Source organism: Magnolia sinica, chromosome 4 (genome assembly GCF_029962835.1).
Source record: "Magnolia sinica isolate HGM2019 chromosome 4, MsV1, whole genome shotgun sequence".
Lineage (NCBI taxonomy): Eukaryota > Viridiplantae > Streptophyta > Magnoliopsida > Magnoliales > Magnoliaceae > Magnolia > Magnolia sinica.
Genome location: NC_080576.1, coordinates 33,909,702 through 33,915,701, shown reverse-complemented (window position 1 = coordinate 33,915,701; position 6,000 = coordinate 33,909,702).

Sequence of the window (6,000 nt, the reverse complement as noted above, 5' to 3'; positions counted from 1 at the left end):
CTAAACCCTTATGGTACCAAGAGGTCGCTCCAATGTCTAGACCGAGTAGGTGCATGAGCGGTGAGTACCGATTACCAGAAGGTCGCGCTTTCCACTATGTCGTGGTCGGTTAGAAGGGGGTGCGGCCTTACCCGCCCGAGAGGAAGGGGCAAAGCTAGGCTGAGTTTGACCAGCTCGAGGAATGAGTCCGCTATCGATGAGCCGAGCCCGATATTAGCAGACGGATAGTGAGGTCTCTTCCACTCGCCTTATTGCGCGCGATGGGGCGGTAATCTGATTTAGAGTGTACTAAACCCCGATGATATTCCAGATTTGAGCTGTATTGATATGTGGATTTAGATGAGGATTCGTATGCTTGACTTACATCTCGCATCGCATAGCCTTGGTATGGCCGATATCATTCATGCCTTGCATCGCATAGCCTTGGTACGACTAATGGTATTCATGGACTCATCAGCATATTCTGCATTACTCTTATATTGCATAATTACATTAGTACCTTGTGCACACACTTACACCACCCTCTAAGCTTTCTATAAGCTTATGCATGACCGTTGCGTGCAGGTGACATTGGAGCGCAACAGCGCTGAGGCAGGAGCGCTTTGCAGATCATCTTGGAGCCTTTTCTTCATTATCATTGTATTTCCCTTTATGTTCATTGTACTTGTAAAGTTTTTTATCATAGTGGAAATGTGATGGAGTTTTTGGTTGTTGTTTATGGGTTATGCCTTTGGTTATGCTTATTACGAATCAAATTGACATTGAAAATCCTCCTCATAGCATCCCAGGATCGGAACCTGACGAATGAGCGCCGGGACCGAGAATGGGATTCTACGGAGGCTGTCAGCGCCAGATTCGGTGATCAAAAATTTTATAAGCCCAGTTTCTGAATTTAGGGCGTGACATAAACTGATTGAGGCGAGTAACTACTCAAATTGAGGGTATTGATTAGTAAAATAGAGTGAACAGATCAGACATGTAAAATGGGTCAAATATTCTGGTCAAAATTGTGACCCAACTTAGTGACCTCGTGAGAACCTAAGAATTGATGTTAGTAAGTTTTGTGGGCCCCATCATGATGTGTGTTGACCATCAACACCGTGGATTTGATGTGTCCCCTTAGGTTATCAGATATCTCAAAAATCATCTATATACGAAACTCAAGTGGGCCATACCATCTAAAACTATGTGAAGACATCCTAAAAAATATATAAACACTCGGTGGGGCCCACGAGTTTTGGATGCGGTTGAAAATTGGTCAACCACTCATCCAAGTGGGACACACATAATGAGTGGGTTGGATATGTGAATCACATTTAGGTAGGCCCAATATATGATTATGAATGTTTTAAGGAAACCCGATCTGCACTATATTATGTGTGTGGGACACCCAAGTCATGGATTGACTTTATTTTTAAGCTCTTGGCCCACTCAAGTCATGAATTGACTTTCTCCATATTGTTCAATGCTTTTCTTAGATCATTTTAAGATATTAACTGAAAAATGGGGCGGTTTGAAGGCTTAAGTGGACTACAAAGTGGGGATTGAACGTCCGCCATTAAAAATAACGTTCATGGAAGTTTTGGATCAAGCTGATGTGAGAAATTTAATCTTGTGGAATCGACCATTGATTGACCTTTAACTAAAATTTCTATGATTATACTATCTTAGATGTTTATTAATTGAGCCTTTTTCTTCCTCCACAGAATTCATTACTAGATTTTGTCTTTTTTGTGTTCATCCATCAGCTGCCAAGTAAAGGCTCTAATTATTCAGTTTTTTCTTTCATACAAATGGAACACCTTTTCAAATTTTTGAGACAAAAATGGCCTTGAACATTTTTTATACGATTTCTTTTTTTTCAAAATTTTGAGACGAAAATGGCCTTGAACATTTTTTATATGATTTTTTTTTTTCAAATTTTTGAGACGAACAAGGCCTTGAACATTTTTTTTACGATTTCTTTTTTTCAAAATTTTGAGACGAATATGCAACTTAAGTAACTTATGATCCAATTGCCCCCAAAGAGGCTGGAAAAAAAAAAAAAACAACTAAAGGCGAAGTCATCAAGAATGGTCTGTTGTCGTTGATTTGGATTTAGGCTATTTTGTCTTTCGTGTTCTTCTCTCAAATTCTCTTGAACATGTGTTTCTTTTACTTTCCATTTTCAAGTACCCAAGCAGCTTCAAGGAAGAGCGCTGCTGCTGCTTCGTTTTAATGAAAACTTTGTCGTTTTGTCTTTGATATTTGAAGTGAGAATGGGCTGGTAATGGTAAGTCACATTTTGGTTACCTTTGTTTTCTTTCTTTTTTCTTTTTTTTTTGAAGACACGGGATGTCCCCACCTCTTTTTTGAAGTGAGACTAATCCCTTCGTTTTCTGTTTTTGGTTAGAGTCTTAAGGAAACCCTTCTCCACTACATTTAGGTGAATTACTTGTTACCCTTACCAAAGTGTTTGTGACCTTATCAACAAGTTGGATGGAAAATAAACATTTTAGTGGAATTCATTAAGATTTTAATGGTGAGGATTCAATCATAACTGTTTCCTATGGTGTGGTCCACCTAAGATTTGAGTCAGTTTTATTTTTTGGATCATACTCTAAAATGAGGTTTCAAAATGGTTGGATTTACTTGCTTTTATCAATGTTTTGGATTTTTACCAAAGACAGTCTCCTTCATCTCGGACATACAGTCTCTCCGAAGTGCAGAGGAAGGAAAGGAAAATGGAGAGAGCATCTTTCTTTAAGGTGATGATAGGAGATTTTGAAGAGAAAGTAGTATGTTTTCTATAGCTTTTTCTTTCTATTCCATTCAAATATGGTATGTTTTCTATTGCTTTTTTCTTTTCATTGCATTTAAATACACATGTATAATGAAAAGGTTCATTTGGGGCCCACCAATCAAACAGTTTGGATGGTCCCGATTTCATTCGGATGGGCCTGATTACAAGATTTTTGGACCTTCCACTTGCTTGGTAGGATTCAAACTCAGTCTTAACACGAAATCTCATGGGATCCACTACAGATTTTTATTTGCCTCATTCTTTGGCTCATGACGTAAAATGATATCTTAAAATGGATGGACGGTGTGGATATAACAAATACATCATAGTGGGACCCACAAAACTTGGTGGATGTTGGTCGGTGCTCTATGGGTCCCACCATGATGTATGTGTTTCATCCATGTCGTCCATCCATTCTTACGAATCATATTAGGGCTTGACTCCAAAAATGAGAGGGATATAAATCTCAGGTGGACCACACCACGTGAAAACAATAGTGATTGGATATCCACCATTAAAACACTCCTAGGGCCCACTGCACTTTTTATTTGACATCCAATCTATTGATTAGGTCATACAGGCCCAGATGAAGGGGAAAAAAATATCATATTGATCCAAAACTTTATATGGCCCCCAAAGGTTTTTAATGGTCGACGCTCATTCAACACTGTTTCTTATAATGTGGTCCAGTTGAGGTGGGGATATACCTCATTTTTTGTTTGATACTATAAAATGATATGGAAAAATAGATGGATGGCAGGGATGAAACACATACATCATGGTGGGGGCCCACACAGCACCGACCACCAGCCACGGTCGTTGGTGTCAGCACGAGTAGAGAGAGAGAGAGAGAGAGAGAGAGCCAATCTCTCACTCTCTCAACCTCTCTCAGTCTCTCATTCTCTCAATCGCTCACTCTCTCAACCTCTCTCAGTCTCTCACTCTCATGCACCCCCCCCCCTCTCTCTCTCTCTCTCTCGCGCGCATCCTCTCTCTCTCTCTCTGTCTCTCTTGGTGGACCGTGATCGGGGCTCCAACTCAAACAGGTATCTCTCTCTCTCTCTCAATCTCTGTCAATCTCAATACCGATTAAAACGATTTGGGGATTTACGGATTTGGGGATTTAAGGATTTGGGGACTTAGGGACTTAGGGATTTGGGGATTTATGGATTTGGGGATTTACGGATTTGGGGATTTAAGGATTTGGGGATTTGGGGATTTAGGGATTTAGGGATTTGGGGATTTAGGTGGGCATTTCTATCTCCACTGTTTCATGCGGTCCACCTTGACGTATGTGTTGTATATCCATGCCATCTCTATTTTGCCAGCCCATTTTAGGTAATGGCCCTGAAAATGAAGCCCATTGCACTACATGAAACAGTGGAGATTGAATCCCCACCAATGAGAACTTCCTGCGGGCCACAGGAGTTTTGGATGGGAATCGGATTGTGTACTGAGTAATCTCTGTGGGGTCCACCTTGATTTATGTATTTTATCATCCCTGTCCATCCATTTTACAAGATAATTTTATGGCTTAAGCCCAAAATGAAGCATATTCAAAGCTCAAGTGGACCACACCACAGGTAACAGTGTGAAATGATCCTCTACCGTTGAAAAACTTCTTGTGGGCCCTAGAAGTTTTGGATCAAGCTGATATGCATGTTTTCCTTTATTCATGTCTTTGTGATAATATGAATGGTTTGGATGATAAGCAAACTTCACCGTGGGTCCTGGAAATGTTTCTAGAGAGTGAATATTGTCATTTTCACTGATTCTTGTGGCGTGGGATTTTAGGGTGGATTGTCCATTTATGTTTTTATAAAAGTGGTATCATATATGATTCAAATTGTTGGAGTCCATAACCAAAACAAGATGATTTAAATGATTAACAAGTTAAAAATCCCATTGTAAATGATTATTAAAAAAAAAAATATCCCATAGCTACAAACAGGTCCATTATATGAACAACTTGGATCATTGAAATATGACCTTGGATTCAAATTGTCATTTAAGATTTGGATTTGACTCATCTTTTGGCTCATACTATGAACTGAGCTGGAAAAATGGATGGACATCGTGGATATAAATTAGATACATCATGGTGGAATTGAGTCTTTTGGCTCATGCTATAGACTTAGTTGGAAAATTGGATGGGCATTGTGGATATAAATTAGATACATCATGATGGAATTGGGGTCTTTTGACTCATGCTATAAACTTAGCTGGAAAAATGGATGGACAGTGTGGATATAAATTAGATTCATCATGATGGAATTGGGGTCACTAGCCAAACTGTGTCCACTTTTGGAAGGTTGAGATGGTAAGTGAATTAGGTGGTGTTGCCAACACCATACTCAAAGGTAGTGTGTTGATGTCTTGGGCAATTTTGGGCTAAGGTGATGTATCTAACATCCACCTATTTTTTTAGCTCAAAGAAGCAGATTTGAAGCTCAAGAGTTGAAACCTTATATAGGGCCGTGAGCATCATTATCACCATTGCTTCCTATCCACGAAAGGCTATGGAGGTTTTTGGTGCATTCTCTATCCATGAAAGACTCAAAAAATCAGCATTATACTTTTGCCAACATCATTATATAGGGCTATATGAAGTGGCCCACAACGTGGCTAACGACAAGTCATTATACTTTTGTGGCTCTATGGAATATCTTTCTATGAAATTTTGTTCCAAACACCAACCACAGCCGAAAGTTCTTGAAAAGGAAAATTCAAGGAAACTGTACTTCATTGACTACTACTGGCTAAACCTTTATGTGAGAAAGAGAGTTTCATTGAAGCCTATTTTCTCTTCCCTCCTTACATTTCCTTGCAACAAATCCCAAAATCATGGAAGTTTATTAGAGTGCACCCAAAAGTATTGCAATATGATTCATAGAGACCTTAGCCATTGGAATGCGGTGCCAAAAAAAATGCACATGTCTAACTGTAGATGGGGAACACCTAAAAGGAAATGGATGTACAAATATTGAATCCTAGGGCCAACCATGATGTTTATTTGAAGGGAAAAATTTCGAGTCATGCATGCATTGGATGTGCAAATATTGAATGCTTAATAACTAACTTAGCATTTGCGTTTGGCATGAGATATGTTTTCTAATACTGACTTGTGACGTAGTTCGAAATTGATTCTTTAATTTGACTAATATGGATTTGCCTTGCATCTAAATTTGAATTTACATTATTTTTCATTGGGTTATTAT